Genomic DNA, 17,350 nt, shown 5'->3' with positions numbered 1-17,350 from the left:
AAATATACACACGCTTTAAGATTTATTTACTCACATACCTTCCGAAATCAGACAGGACTATGTTTTAATTACTTGTAACCCCAAGTCTCTATTTTTTTCGCTTATGTTGGCCGTCGGAATCACACAAAAAATTCGGTTTTCAGTTTAAGTTGGATTCTAGCTGATTTGTTTGTTTTAGAGAAAATTCCTGTCATGCTTCCTAATGATATTTCAAGTTTACAATAATATAAGGTGTTAACATAAGTTGTTTCCGGTTTTTGCCCGCTGTGTCAAATGAAAAGAACAAGAAAACACATCGAAAAAAGATTACAACAAATTAGCCAGTAACGCATAGCATCTTCACCGAACACTGCGCAAATATCGCAAGTAGCTTTGGCAGTTTTATTCAATCGATTGAACAGGAACAGAAGGATGTGTTGAAAATTCTCACTTTCGTCTACTAGACATTCCATTTTGATGGCTAATAATCAAATAAAACAATAAATGTAACGTAAAAGAAAACTCAACATCTAGTGGAACAGAAGATTTTCTTTAGAATGACGTATAATCTTTACCATTTTTTTAAACTTTTGGTGCTAATTTTTAAATTTGAACAAAAATTAAAATGGTCTACTTAGCTCATGTTCGCAGTTTGCTCGAGTATGCCTCTTCTGTTTGGTCTCCACAATATGTCACACATAAAGAAAAGTTCGAGAAAATTCAATGGACATTTCTTAGACATCTTAACTGGAGATGCAGGTATACCGATCTCAATTATATGTCTTCCTGCAAAAAACACCACTTACTCACTTTAGAAGATCGCCGTCTACTGTTGGACATGGGGGTGCTTCATGACATACTTAGTGGACGCCTTGATAGTCCGGCTCTTTTGTCGGAGTTATCATTAAATGTCCCCGGCTACCGCACCCGTCACACGTCGAGCTCTCTATTTCATATGCCAGCAGTTTGTAGGAACTATGCCCAGAACTCTCCACTTATACGTTTTGTTAGTGAATATAATTTGAACTTTCCCCTTATTGATCCATTTGATTGTAAAAAATAACATTTAAAATGCGCGTCTTAAAACATACTTTTTTGTCTTATACTTAGTTTCAATAATAAATTCTTATTTTATCTTATTTTATTTTATCTCTAATTCTTAATATTTTAAATATATTCATATTTTTGACACTTGACACTTGTGCAATATTTATACACATGTCCACCCTCATTCCAATATAACACCCACCCTCTCACTCACTTACACTCACACAAACACACTAGTATGTATTGTACGTGTATTTAATGTATTTCTGTGGATATTTGTCATTGGTTTTATTCTCTGTATATTTTATTTGTTGTATTTTTGTTACATGTATTACTGTTGATATCCCCAAAAAAAAAAAAAAAATGGACACAACACATCGTCGCTTCATCCAACAGACCAAAACACAAATATGCACAACATAAGAAAAAACTTGTTAAAAAACCCCCTTCAACAATTTTTTTAAAAATCCACTTAAATTTTATAAATAATGGCTTTCTCAAAACACCTGTACATTAAACTCAATTTCGTTAAAAAGGGTATGTTGGACAAAAACGAACTAAAGTGACGGCATGTTAACAGCCAATAGTGAAGACCATCGCATAGTATTTTTGAGTGCCGTGGATTTTTCATCGCTTTTGCTAACGCGGTAGGGTTGTTGTCCTCTTGTATGAAATATGTATACGTCAGCATTTTTGTACTCTTGTACTTTGTACTTTTTGTAAAAAAAACATAAAATCTTACCACCGTCTTTTTGAAAAAACGATGTCAATATAAATATTTGATCCCGTTATGCGAAAATATCACCTAGAGATTGTACATACTTAAACAATAAAATATTTCCCATAAAGAAAATTCAGTGACGCGGAAAATCTAGAATCGTCTCCTCTCCTAAAGAGCGAACTCATTATAGCCCGGATTTCCAGAGATTACTGTCAGGGAAATATATTACACTAGATCTGGCAACTTTATCAGGGTAATTGATCCTCTTTTCTCATTTATGTACCGTTACGACTACATTTTGCACTATTTTACCCTTAAAAGGTTTTAAGCTGATTAACTGTCTTCCAATTTACATACACGCTGTATCACTTTGGCGAAATTAAAAGTATTTTTTACCAATTCGGATGATTTCGAAAACACCTAAATAATTTGAAAATCTTTCAGGATAAATGGTTACCGCCTCTGTTTTATAATATTATTATCTATGTATGCGTTGAGTTGTTTAACTTATATATTTTAATAATATAATAGCATGAGTGTTATTAAATAATGAAAATAACGCTCTTAAAAAAAAGATCTTTATAATAAACGTATAATTGTTTTTCCCATTTTTAATGACGTCGTTTTCTAAAAGATGTATTATTTTTATCATTTTTAAGGATATTGCTTTACTAATAAATCATATTGTACGCATCATTTTTGAAGATGTAATTTTACTAAAAATTATTTAGTTTTCACAATTTAAAAAAATTATTTTTTTACACAAGCTTAATTTTTAAATACATCGTTTTACTAAAAAACATATTGTTCTTATCATTTTTAAATATGCTGTTGGACTAAAAGTTACATTGTTTTCATATTTTTTTAAAGAAGTTTGTCTATCGGAAAACTCCGTAGAAAAAATAGCTCCCAAATAAATCCGTGTGACCCAGTTATTTTTTGCAATATTTAAAGTACCAAATATTTTTAAAAACAAACAATTATGAATAGATTAAATTTATGGAGAAAAATGCATTTGTTTTAATACTATCCGCTGATAATGATTATCAAAATACACGTACAAATAAAGAAATATATATCACTTAAAGCCTGACAAGATTTAATTAAGATGATACTACAATTTTAAAAATGCTTGTCCAATGGCGGTACTTTTTTTACACCAGTAATGATTATCTTATAATTATATGGATTGTCTAGCGATCTAGCGGTTAGCGTGTTTGTCTTCAATGCACAAGGTTCGATTCGACACGGTTGACATTATTTTTTACACTACAACAAGTTAGACCGAAAGTATTTTTAGGGGTTCCAGAGTAGATGACGTAATTTGAAATAATCTCACTCACTTGAGAGTTTCAGCACTTCTAATACAAATATATTATAAAAAAACTTTCAACATAAACCGAAGAACAATAATAATTCTTGTCCTGTTCACGTTGAAAAAATATCACGAAATTTTGATATTCGTGTTACTTCCCTTAATTCGCAAATTACAAAATAAATTTTGTAATTTGCGAATTACAAAATAAATTTTGATCATGACTTAATTTAATAAAGATACAGGAGTTGAAAGTCTTTTTGTCTCTTGAGGATGAGAAGCGTAATTTTAGATGAATACGCTCAAAACTCGACAGGAGTGCTTAGTTTATTAGTTCTATACTGTTTAGCATAATACTGATAGAATACACTAGGATATAATTCATTAGTTAAGTAAACCTCGATAAAGAATGTTACACAGTTACACAGTAAACACAGTTGTTGAAATTCCATTTGTCGATGCGTTTTGAAGCTGCAAGACTTTTTGTGATGTTATCTATCATATTATGTAAATTTTATCAACTATCAAACATCTCAATTTAGTAAATGGGGTCTAGAATTTCAACCGTCCATGCGCTCATTAGCTGCGGGACTTGTTGTTATCTAACTTCTAATTTTATAAATTTGCTTTTTATTTCGATTTTAAAATATCACTTAAACTCTTAACTTCATTGTCAAATAAAAATGTAAATAGGGGCTAGATTTCTTACTGTCCATGCGCTCTGTAGCTGCAAGACGTGCTGTTATCTAGCTCATATATATCATAATTGTAATATATCATAATTTGAGACGAGGAACTAGAATCCCAACCGTCCATGCGCTCTGTAGCTGCAAGACGGGTTGGGATATTTATTTTACAGCGCCCTTGAGGTGATTTTCACAAAAATGGCCCTATATAAATTATCCAAACATTATAAAAAAGTTTGTATAGCTTTGAAACCGGTCGGTAGAAAAAATAAAAAATAGGTGGTAAAAAACAAAGTTGTTTTATTAAAAAAATATTTAGGATTCTGAAGCCGTTTCGACCATCAAATATGTAAAAAATATTATTTCGTTCTGCCGAGATGAGGGTTAATCAATAATCAAACAACCTTTCAATATAGTAATATATAAAATATCCAATTGTAATGGTCACCCTACGCCTAGTAAATTCTTAATCTACCTTAAACCTCTCCCCCTTTTTAAAAAAAACTATTGTTCCCGCAAGTTGAAATATTTTTTAATGTAATCAGTGCGTATTGGTGTTAGCTTCTTAAAGCATGTGTCCATCAACACGTTTCTGCAACTACTATAGTAGAGGTGCATTTTACGGTAATTAGTGTCCTGACGGAGAGTCAGTTAGTGGTTATATACATATAAACTAACATTTATTGAATTGTTCGACCGCAAATATAGCTTTTCTTATTAATTTGATTCGACTGGAGCCAAATCGGGTCCAGCGTGTTGCGGAAAGACGAAAGTTATCTCAGTTAAATAATAAGTTAGCGAGAATAATGTATATCGATCTGTCTTTCGGAAAGTTTAGGATAGCCTTGCTTATCTATAGGATGTATGTTTTTCCTAGTATTTCCTATTTCGTTTCGCCAAACAGTCGCCGTAGGGTGGCAATAGAAAGTCTTTAGATTTTACATTTATATTTTATTTTCGAGATACCGTTAAAAATGTTGTATTGACAAATTATTGTCGGGCAATTTTCTTTAGGAATCAATTTACTAACGAAGTATAATAACATTAAATACATTCATAAACACAAACAAAATAAAACATGTTTAGTTATTATAGAAATATGTTTGTAATTCAAATAATATATATATATATATATAGTTAGTCAGAAAAAAATATTAAGATATGTGTAGTGTTTTGAAACAGTGCAATCACTAGATAAATTAAAAAGGGACTAACCACTAAATAAATAAAAATAACATACGTAGCTAAATAAATCCACCCTAACTTTACCGTGTAATGTGGATTTGTACGACCGCGTGACTGCGGCCGGGGTGAATTATGCCTTTAGCGATTCTTATATTATTGTTTTAAAATAAATCAAATTTAATAGATAACTATCTAATTTATTAATAAATCTTTCTAGTCAAGTACCTTTGGATTGAATTTTTAGACACATATTAAATTTTTTATCTAAAATACTATGCTTTTTATTATATTTCGTTTTGTAATTTACAGAACATGAGTGAGGAAGTTCAGTGGTTTTTAAAATATATATATATTTGTTTATTTATTTACTTATAATATTTATTTATTTTATTGGGTAAACAAACAGCGTGTACAGAAATATTGACAATATTGGGTTCGGAAAATCAATAAATATATTTTTTTGATTTCTTCACCAAGAAAAAACATTGTTCAAATGCAACAAAGAACAATGTATTTGTTTATTTCAAACAATACTTATTTGTCAACACACGTGCAGATTTTAATAAATAATCCTAATAATGTGACACCTTTCTTCAAAACACTTGTTTTACACGAGTCTGTGAACTCAAGCGATAAACTAGAAATTAATGTTGAGAATAATTTATTGAGCATACTGTAAATCATATCGAATATTGTTTAAAAATCGACTACTCGAAAAAGAGTAGTTTTTCAAAACTGCCCAAGTCAAAAATATCGTTGAGAGAAAAACAGTTATTTGTGTTTTATCCGTTTTTATCAGATCAAATTTTTTGTGACATGTAAACGTTATTTTCGACTAACGTCAAATCACTTAAATACTATTTCACTCTCATTCCCTCTCCGCACCTAATGGCGCCTAGGGCACTGCATTGGTACACCAATCGCAGCGTATCTTAATCATTTTTTTTTTTACATGAAGGTAAGATCATAAGATCAGTCTTACGCTTCAGGTACCAGTCCAGGGATTATGAAATATTCTAGTGTAAAAACACCCTTTAAATAAATGTTTCGTATTAACCATATCGGGCATCTAACCCGAGACCTCTTGCATGGTAGGCAAACGCGCTGACCATTACACCACGAGGCCAACAAAACTAAAATACACTTTGGTAATTTGTCATCATTTTTATTAAATATGTGAAATTTCAAAACCTTATGGTCTCGTTTATAGTGATAGTTAATAAACAAGTTTTCTTGCTGTGATTACAATAAATAATTGCATTCTTACTTTAAAATTCATAAATTTTGACTAAGCCCTCTTTGAAAAATTACTCCTCAATTTATACATCACAAAATGAATAAATATTATTATAATACAGTAAAACTCTATTTATCCGAATCGATTAGTGCCAGACGTTATCAGGATATACATAAATCCAGATAATCGGATTAACCATTAAATTAAGGCAGCGTTTTGAAAGAAAACGCAATATTGACTCTAAGATCACTTTTCTATTTCTTTTGAAATAATACAGCAAATTGGAATCACATTAAAAACTTACTTTAACATGTTTGGCAATGTTTTAAAAGACATTTCATATTTTATAGAAATATCTCTTTATTTTTTATTTCCTGATAACGATCCGGATATTTGGCGATCGGATAAACGAACTTCTACTTTATTATCATCTTCATAAAAATGGAGATATAAGAAAGATATATATTTTTAAATAAAAGCCTTAAAAACGGCACTTACGCTGAGTTGTGGACCCTTTTATATCGAAATTGCTTATCATCAACTGCACTCACCTGTAATAAAAGAAAAAATATTGTTTATATAGCTGAATTTAAAAAAAATAGAGCATTGTTGGTTTTCCTAGAGCACATATCTTAAACCCGTAAGACTTTGCGCTCAGAAACATCTCTTCTTTATCGTAACGAGAGTGATCAATATTTTGGACAAGGACAAAAACCATTTTCAAAAGAGGAGTTAAGGACTGGATTTTCCTTTGTGGGAGGGATTTGAGTGGGAAACTCCTTGATGATTTTCGGAATGTTTCAAATTACTGTTTACCATATTGATGTGCCATATATTTTAAAAATTTTATTGTTATGTTTCTGATCCTATATGATATTTGTGATGATATACTTATGTGTCTATGTCAACTAATTGCTCTTCCCAACTCAACACAGGACTTTTAGTCCCATGGAGTTGGGACCTATGTCTCAAATAATGTGTAATAAACAACCTACATGTAAATAAATAAAATTTCAAAAATAATTTGATGCATAGTTCAATTATTAAATACCCAATAAATCATGAAGATAACATTTAACACATTTTTGACAATCTTATTCCTACATAAAGTGCATCCCCGTTGGTAAAAAGAGCAGAGTTTGACACTTGCAAAAATAATTTAAAAATCAATTTCTTTTAAGTTTTAAAATTAAATCATAAACAAGTACCTATGTACCTACTTAACTACTTACCAATAAAAAGTTATACCATCTTTTTTTACGTTTATATGTGTATCATAATAAAGTAAAGTTTTGTAAGCATACCAAAAAAAAATTAATCTGAAGAGGAAACGCGGTCCGATTTACTTCATACAAACGTATTCTCGCATTTTCTCCCTGGATTACGGCACAAGTACAGTGTTTTTTTACACACTATAGATATTTATCATTTCGTGTCCCTATTGATTTGTTTTTTTTTATATAAATTATCTCTAATATTTTTTTTGTAAAATTGAAGTATATAATAATTCATAAGGCACACTTTAATGAGTGGTGGAGCGAGGTACGAGGTTCGAATCCTACACGACCACAACTTGATTACTAATTGAATTTTTTTTTTACAAAAAATACATAACTGAAACAAGAATCTTTTCTTATTAAATGCTCAAAATATTATGTATTAAAAATTAATGAAACATCAGGATTGTTTGTTTTGAACACAATATTGTAAAACATGTCATAACAATCCAACGACAGGTCCTAAGCCGCGTAAATGCCTTGAGATCAATGTTGCTTCTCTAAATTGTTCTCAATCGCTGTTGTCATATATTTAAATGTTTGCCAAAAACTTACTTTAATAATACAATGATTTTCCCAAATCCACTATGAATATAATATGAATGTCTTAAATTACTTGTAAATTGTAACTATCACAGTTAAATAAAGTTTTTTCCATTGAAAATCCACTAAAAATGATTGAAGCACCGTTTAAAACATAAACATATGAACAAAAATCGTGATTACATTTATGTATGTAGACACTTCTAGTATAACAATTATGTTATTGTTTTTGTAATAATTCGAGTATACATGCTCTCGTTTTATTAATAAACTTGCATTAGATCCTAAGTACGGATCTTAACTGATGAAAATTTAAGCCACGTTGATGCAGGCTGGGTTAACCCGATAACGCATTAATTGAATTATAAATAAAAAAAAATTAAAATATTTTCGAAAAATTCGTATTAAAAGCTTCTTTACGTAGTGCATTTCTTATCAAAATAAATATATTTTTTAAACGTAAAATTAATCATATGAAGGGTATAAGATATAAAGGATAAATGTCAAAAAAACAAATTTTGAGATATAACGTTATCATGTTTTCAAACCTCTTAGACATTTAAATAAACTAATAAATAATATACGTGTTATGTGTTGTAATTCACTGCTGTAATTAAACAATGTAATAAAAATAGTCCCTAGACTAGTACCTAAAGCGTAAGACTGATTATCTTGCCTTCATGTAACTTCAGGGTAAAAATAGCGTGCGGTTTACACGGCATTTATTAATTATTTCATAGTCAGCACTTTTTACATTTAACTGTAAGTTTTTTCATGCACAATATTTTTGTTAAAAATAAATAGAACAGGAAATAAATAAAGTAAAATTGACAAAAAATACTCGTAAAACAACGACACACGTAATTTTTTTAAACTTAACATGAAAGCCGTTCCAAATATTTTTTGGACAGCCACAACTCGATAAGTATAAAAGTATATTCTCTGATACTTGGGTTAGTTCAGTATTTTTTTTTTTAAACGTGGAATACAAAGCCTTAATAAGTAATTTTTTAAAGATCAAATAATATGAAAGAAAGCAAATATCGTATTTTTCGCAAATCCGTCGTTGTTCTGCGATCACGACGAAATATACAGTGGAGGATTGGCATAGCTTAGCTTATTTATTACCTTAGTGGTCACTTAAACCAGCCAATGACAGGTCATAAGCCGCCCTGTAAATGCCTAGACTTCCACATTTCTTTCCCTAAAATGTTCTCCATCCCTGTTGTAATTTGTTTGAAAATATGTTTGTTTATCAATTTAAGTGTGTGTGTATGGGGTTGGATTTAAATGTATGCATATTTGATTTGATGTAATAAATAAGAAATTACAGTTTAAAAATAATTTATAGAGAAATAGATTTTTTGTTTGAGAACTCATTTAATTTTAGTAGGTCGCTAAAATTAAAAATAAAGCATTGATATGCTGTGATCAGTTAATTTTTTTTAAATGTCTGATTAAAATTTTTAAATCTATTAAAATAAATGTATCTAAATATAACGTAGTGTTTAAGGGTTATGCTGTATGAGTTTGTATATTATTAACGCAAAACCAGGTGAACAAATAATACCTACGTAAGAATTAACAATCTGATTTATTCAGACGTGAGAGGATTAAATATTTGCTCTATTAGTCGTCTATGCGATTTCTATACAAATTTGTTTTGACTACTAAAACAAAATATACTAACTACGCAAATCGTACGTACCTTAATACAAGTAAACTAAAAATAACTCCAGACAGGTATAAAAACAATGCGTACTTTCGACATTAAAATACACTTTTCATTCAGTAATTTTATTTCAGTATTTATATTATTTTAGTAGATAATAATAATAATTCAAATCATGGTTTATTAACAAAAATAATAATTATTTTATTTACTACATACGCACTTAGGTAATAGATTTCTCTGGATCATGTCTAGTCTGCCTTACTAGGTACAGCCTGTTTTAAGGCAGACATTTTTATGCAAAATAAACAATAACGTTACTACCTACTTGTTAATTTATTACACAGTTATACAATATGATTTTACGACATTTATTATTTAAGAATGTTTTTGAGTAAATTTTCCGATTTTTCTCGACTTCCCAGTAACCATTTTTTTACAAATTTGTTTAATTGAATCCGGGTCATGGTTTTGTAATGTTTGGGTAACATATTAAATATTTTAGGGCTCAGAAACCTGAAATTTCTTTGCCCGAATTCAGAGTTTGTGGTAGACCCCATGACCCATCCTCTAGTTTGACTTCTGGTTGTGAGGGAGTGTTCCTTTGGGGATTTGGCAGAATAATTTGCTTTCACAAACATTATTATTCTAAAAATATATTATTGCCTTATATCTAAGATCTCAAATTCCTCAAATAACTTGACGCTGGGATACCCGAAGGGTGTTTTAAAAATTATTTGAAAATAATATGTATTCTTTCTTTCCATTGTGTTCTATTCTTTGTTGTTATCATATAATTTTTTTGTTTCTATTTTGTGTAATAAACGTGGATACTTTTGTAATACATAAATAATAGATAAATCTTTGATAAAGAAAAATGAATCCCCAATGAAAAAAAAACGCTTTTATCATTATTTTCCTATCTGCCCCTAATGGTGCATAAGGCACTGCATTGTTACCTTAAAGCAGCGTATGTCGATCATTTGTTGCATGAATGCACGATGATCAGTCCAGGAACAATGAGATATGGCAGAATAAAACGACGTTATAAATAATATTACATATCGACCTTGCCAGGAATCGAAAGCGAATGCGCTAACAACTACGCTACGTGGCAGACTCATCTCCACTCAATTTTATTTTTCAGACTTTTTACCTGAGAATAGCCAGCAAGTTAAAAACAATCGCAGGACTATATTACTCCTCTGCTTGGCTACGTAGCCTGTAGGTAAGTGCCTACACTTCTACATTGATTTATTTTTAATTATGCAATTTTTTTTCATGAATGTTTCTTCCCAAATCATGATGTTTTTTTACTGCCTTATATAAAATAGAATTTTGTAACTTCGCTTTTTTTAAATGAGATTCTGGTTTTTACCTTTTCTCTGGCATTATTTATCTATTTATTTCAACGGCTTACGCCTTAAACAAACTAAAATTGTAATTAAAAACAATATGGTTATTTACAAGCTGGCTTGTAATGTAAAAAAAAAATCCAAAGTTCTGTGTTTTTTTTTACGAATTGATAATTTTAAACACGAAAGTATAACATATACAGGGTGTTCTTTAAACCCTGTTACATCCTAAACTACGATGATCAGTATGGGCAAGAAGACATAATAGCATATTTTTAAAAATATTTAGAACAAAGAAAATTTAAAAAAATAAAATATTTAAAAAAATAAATGGTTGCTAACTTCTGCAGGGGACAAGTGAGGGGAGCGCGGCGCAGTTACCCCTTCCCCTTCTCGTTTCACTCCAGCAGAAGTAAGCAACTATTTGCTTTTTTTTGTATTTTATTTTTTTAAATTTTATTCTTTCTAAAAAATATATTTTAATGCGCCAATATATCTTCTTGCTCATACTTATCATCGTGGTTTCGGATGTGATAGGGTTTAAGGAACACCCTGTATATCACTGTATTGTAAAATATTCTTGGCCTACATGTAAGTAGTTTTAATTCAGTTAACATCGACTTTACGGTGGCCTCCGTGGTGTAGTGGTCAAGACGCTTGACTCACGCACAGAAGGTTCCGGGTTCGATTTCCGGTGAGAACACAAAAATTAAAATGTGATTTTTCTCAAGCCTGGGTGCTCTGTGATGTAATTCACCACTGTAATTAGGCCTCCTGGCCTGTTGTGGTGCAAAAAAAAATGTAAAAAAAAAATGTTAACCCATATGTATCTGTTTTTTTTTCAAAATAATTCTAAAAACTCTGTTAAGTAATAAATATGGTTGGTTTGTTTTAATTTTCCTAGTTTGATAAAAAGAATACGCTACTAATGATAGTTAGGGCCTTACTCATCAACTTGCTATAAAGTTACGCCTAATCATCGTGGTAGAAAACGGCTGGGAATAATAGTAGTAGAATAAGGATGGGAATACACTATGATTAGGCGTAACTTTATAACACATTTATAAGTAAGGCCCTTGGTGTGTGGTTCGATAATTGTGTTGTAAATAATTTGGCAACAAGTCTCCTAATTCTTCCCAAAATTGACAATTTAAATTCAATTCAATTGTAAGACGTCACTCCCCATTATGTACACAAGAATTGTTTATTTCTTTTACGTAATGAGAAACGTTAATGCAAATATATGTATTTGATTATTGTAAAAAATTGTATTTAGTTGTAATATTGTATTTTAATTTGTTTATTAATAAATTTAAAAAATAAAAAATTCCACCTTAATATTTCATTTCACTAACTTCATTCAGTTTTTCATTATATATTACAACGAGGAAGTTCAAAGGAAGAAAAAAATGCTTATAAACTATCAAACTAAGAAAAAAAATGGTTTTATGTAACGTATTCTCATCGCAATAATTTTTTAAATTTCGTAATTTTGTCATTAATTCGCCCGCGACGTAACTAATACTCTTCGGTGAGTTGTCGTGACTGGCGAGTTGGCTACCAGGAAACCGGAAGTCTATCCAGCGCTGTAGTTGATTGGTTGATTAGCAAGAACTTGTGACGTAGTTCATTAGTATTTTTTAAAATTCATTTTCGAAAAACTTCACCATACAATTAAATGCTCTAATTTTTACCGCGTGTTACATTTATTGTATCCAATTTTTCGTAGCATGTTACTTTTTTTACCTATATTTAAGTTTTTTGTTTTGTTTATAATTAAATCTTCATTTTATTATATTACAAGAAGAAAAAAAAAATATTATTTTTTTATCAGATTTATAAAGACGTAAATGATGATAAGCCATTTTCAAAATATTATTAAAAGACGCATCTACCTGTTTTTGAAATATTCAATTTAACTCCATCAGTCCGGGTGTTCATTAAAATACATACGAAATTTAACATTTATTTATACACGTAACTACCGAAATTAAAACGAGAGGAATCCATTTTTTTATTAATCTTATCCATGTTGTTCATTGGTTAGGAGTTGATCAAAAATCAATTCTTCAATTTGGTCACCTCGCTATGCTACCCAGTGTAACGAAATTGAAAAAATCCAACATAAATTTCTCCGGTACATCAATTTTAAACTGCATTTATCGCGAAAAAATATAAACTATTGTCTTCTTTTGCATACATGGAATTAACATAAAATTAGTGTAAGAAGAATAATATATGATCTGATTTTTATGTATGAAGTTGTAAATAATATTTTTGATGTTCCTGATTCGGTCAAATGTCTCTATTTTAATGTGCCTGATAGGCCAACGAAGCAACATATTTTTTAAGATATGTTTATGTAATAAATATAGGTGGAGTTTGACCTTAATTCTCTGATCCCGAGAATCCACAGATAACCAAAAAAATATATGTATTTGCTGTAACTTTATCAAACTTCAAGAACCAATAAGTTTTGGTTTGAAGATTGAATTTTTTTGAATAATAATTGAGTTTCTGGTATTTTTATTTGTTTTTCAAATAAAAATTTATATTTTTTTCATTTTAAATTGTATTTTTATATTTGCAAATTGTTTATAATCTCAGTTTATGTAAAAGCCTTTCGCGCGTAAATAAATAAATAAAAAAGTACTTCTCTATTATTTTTGTGTATTTTTCTAGTCGACATCGGACGATAATATCGTTTTTTAATTTAACAGCTTGTTTGTTTGTTTTGGAGCAAACTCCTGTCATCCCACTAAATTATGTTTGTAGCATTTTTTTTGTTGTTTTTTTTGCACCACAACAGGCCAGGAGGCCTAATTACAGAGGCGAATTACAGCACAGAATACCCAGGCTTGAGAAAATCACATTAAATTTTTGTGTTCTCACCGGAAATCAAACCCAAAACCTTCCGTGCGTGAGTCAAGCGTCTTCACCGCTACACCACGGAAGCTGCCATGTTTCGCTAAAGTTTAACTCATTACGTGTTCTGTGCTGTAATTCGCCTCTGTTATTAGGCCTCCCGGCCTGTTGTTGCCAAAATAAATAATAGCGCGTGTTTTATACATTTTGTCCATTTATTATCAGTTTGAGACCCAGAGTTCATTAAAAACTAAACCATTTCACAAGTAAAAATTCAAATACCAATATCTTTTTACTACATTTGGATAACATAATATTTTTGTATCCACGGGAATCAATTCTGGTCTAGAGAGGTTAAATAAAGAAAGATATGGGCCTATCTTGAACTAAAAAAAAACTTTTTCCGCCTGCTGAGTATATATTTCTACAGCGCAATTTTCATTGTTACAAAACAAAGGACTTTTGTTCGGGGTTGTCTCAACGAAAATACGAAATGTTTATATTTTTGTGGGCTTCGGCTCTTCAGCCTCAACAATTTTCTCAAAGCGAATAAAAGAGAATAAAGATCTTGAATTTGTTTGATCTTTGAAACCTTGCAAAAAGATTACCGGATGTTTTTACTTTTATCAAATACGTTTGTGGAGAATATCTACGGACCGAATGTAAAGTATAAACTGTGCAAAAGTCGTGTTTTTAAAACGCCATTTAGCGGATTATCATCACATGTATTTTTAAAAATATTTTCTATTCTATTTTTTTAATGTATTAATAGGTTTAAAACATTGCAAAAACACATGTACTGTGTACCACTTCGTGCCTTGATCCCCAAAATCCCCTGACTCTGTCAAACCAAGTCATCGAAAGAGTCGAGAGTTTCAACTACCCAGGAGTATATGTTATCAAAAATGTCAGGTTTCAAAAAGAACTGGGAGTGCGGCTACGAATAGCAGGCGCCACATTAAATAAAAGATAAAGGCTGTCTAGAGATCGGATATTTATCAGTGAAAACCAAATGCATCTCATATAACGCCTGCATAACACCTATTCTCCTCTATGGATGCGAATTGTGGTACATATGTGGATAAAATATTTTATAATATAAACAGCAACGCGAGTAATTTTAAAATAGTGCAAGTCCTAATAATGAAGTAAAATTGAAACCGGTAGACGAATTACTCAAAAGTGGTTTATACAATAGGCGCGTAGGTTTTCATGGTCACTGTTATCAATATGTAGCTTTTTTGGGTGATTTGTGTATGTTGGATTCGTTTCGATGTTTCGGTTGCTTTTGTAGGAACCATCTTCAGGGTTAACATTTTTTTACGTGGAATAAAATATGTGTTTACGTAGTAGTAATTTGTACCGTGTCGCAGTCGGCAGCAAACACATTCCGTGTCATTTTTGTACTGCGTAGTGCCGTTTATAAACTGTGCAGCTTATAAATTGAGCTGCTAAGGATATGATAAAGTGTGCATTAGACAAACAGGGCGCACAGCAGAGAAAACAATAAATTGATGTATATAAAAATCGAAAGAAATTTTTTGAACTCATTATTATTATTGTTTTATGTTTTTTCTTTATACATCCTATGTTTTTATTTTTCTTTTCATGTACTTGTATTAAAACTATATAAACTCTTTTAAATAAACAACTAAAACAGTGTAATTCTCTCTCCAAGCACAAGAGTTAGTCTCTTTTTTTGGAGAGTTACAGTGATAACATTCACTAGATGTGTGAAAGTAGATATGTTTAGAATTTTACAAAAACATGTACTTTTTATGAAATTTATGAATAAAAAAAAAATTAAAAATCAAATTAATTTCAAAATCGAAAAAAAAAAAAAAAGAACGTATAAACTAGGCCACCCTGAAAAATCTGCAATAGCGGAACACTATAGACACAGAACATCTTTTCGTCTTCGATCCAAAGATTTTTTATAAACCTAGAAATTTCAGTGCACTAATAATAAAAGAGACAATTAAAATACCCAAACACCCAAATAACATAAACGACATGCTGAAATTTAACTCAACACATTTCCCGTTACTACGCACTACAAAAATGACACGGAATGTGCCTTCTGCCGACTGCGACAAGGTACAAATTACTAGTCGGAAAATACTTTTTTTTTCTACAAAACACAGTTTACCCTGAAGATGACACATGCAATGGTAGTCGAAACGAATCAAGAAAACGCGGAATCACCCAAAAAGATAAAAAGATAAAAAGTTATAAATAAATATGTGTAAGATAAATCTCTGTTAAGATATATATTAAGTTATTTCCCTCGTCTTTGAGATATCAATCTCTAAAATAAATTGATGTTATGTTTCTTAATGCACTAGAGATTTTCCTATAATTTAAATCAAGTCTTAATGAAATTGTCTTCGCGATCGATCTCTCGTTAAGTTCGCGTCATCCAATCTCCGTCCCTTGGGAGATGAAGCTTTTAATTAGCTTGTCTTGTACATATTACCAACTTGGCATATCTATACTCGAAACGTAATGTTGATGGCTGAGAATCCAGCAGTCGGAGCATGTTTGCAATACATTCCGTATACCGATTATCTAAGTCGCTTCGTGATGCGTCAGTTTCCTCTCCCGGTCTGCCACCAGTGGCGAGCGGTGATTTATTTTATAGTTAATCTACAAAAATTGTTCATATACTTGTATTTACATATAAGTACATAATATTGGATCGATCGGGTTGTGGTCCTGTGGCTAGTGTCTCGGACTCACGGACCAAAGGTCTGTGGTTCGAATCCCACTCTACCCCAACTTGATTCCATTTTCTAATAGTGAGTTATTTACAACTCGTTAAAAGTGGTCCTCAAAATTAAATATTTTGTTAAATCATAAGAACGCAAATATTTCTTTTTATTAAAAAAAATAAATAATATATTTATAAGTAATATGATTATAAATGTTTTTTTTTCTGTGGTTTTGCGAAAATCAACTCAAACAACAATTATTATTAACAATATTTTGAGTTTGTCCAAATTTTTGTAGACAAGGACTGGATTCAACTCCCTGGGGAGCTGTTTATATTAACATATTAATTTGAACGAACTCAAAATATTGTTGATAAATCCACCTGGTCCATAAAGAAATATAGAAATTGAAAAAATGACATTTTCAGGCGTTGCCTAGTATGTAGGTGCAATAATTCAATTAGATGAATCTCACCCGCATAAATAAAGGTTTCAGCTCTTTAACTTCACAAACATCAACAGATGAAAGAATTGAAGGAACATAGATGTTCAAATATGGGCAGAATGGTGAATGTTACAGTGTGTAAAGTGGCCACTTAAATCAGCCATTGACAGGTCATAAGCCCTGTAGATGCCTAGATTTCTATATTACCTTAAATGAAATGTTCTTCATCTCTGTTGTAATATGATAATTATTATTAACTTCGCGATATTCGTAGTATTATTCTACACACTTTAATTCAATTATTGTACAAAA

At 30.6% G+C, this 17,350-nt stretch overlaps 2 protein-coding genes across 7 annotated transcripts in view; one reads left to right on the top strand and one right to left on the bottom strand.

The window, feature by feature from the left end:
• LOC148283572 (DNA oxidative demethylase ALKBH2-like) overlaps window positions 1-17,350 on the top strand; it is a 232,741-nt gene that overhangs the window by 61,559 nt on the left and 153,832 nt on the right. For 2 of the 3 annotated variants that reach the window (XM_088243652.1, XM_088243649.1), the window contains exon 2: window positions 10,810-10,890. The exons of the other annotated variant lie outside the window; for it this stretch is intronic. The gene's annotated coding sequence lies outside the window, so the exon portion shown is untranslated. The remainder of the gene's footprint in view (window positions 1-10,809; window positions 10,891-17,350) is intronic. 3 annotated transcript variants of the gene reach the window in all.
• Window positions 1-17,350, bottom strand: part of LOC148283574 (uncharacterized) — a 184,788-nt gene that overhangs the window by 56,997 nt on the left and 110,441 nt on the right. The window contains exons 1-2 of one of the 4 annotated variants that reach the window (XM_088243637.1): window positions 8,003-8,293; window positions 6,669-6,721 (exon numbers count right to left, since the gene is read on the bottom strand). The exons of 1 other annotated variant lie outside the window; for it this stretch is intronic. The gene's annotated coding sequence lies outside the window, so the exon portion shown is untranslated. Of the gene's footprint in view, window positions 1-6,668; window positions 6,722-8,002; window positions 8,294-17,350 lie in introns of those variants that run through there. 2 more of the 4 variants (XM_088243639.1, XM_088243640.1) reach the window with 2 other exon arrangements.

This window comes from Micrasema longulum, unplaced genomic scaffold (assembly GCF_059751315.1).
Source record: "Micrasema longulum isolate JH-2025_06_02 unplaced genomic scaffold, ASM5975131v1 h1tg000222l, whole genome shotgun sequence".
NCBI lineage: Eukaryota > Metazoa > Arthropoda > Insecta > Trichoptera > Brachycentridae > Micrasema > Micrasema longulum.
Note: the sequence above shows the minus strand (reverse complement) of the source record. Positions and strands in the feature narration are given on the sequence as shown.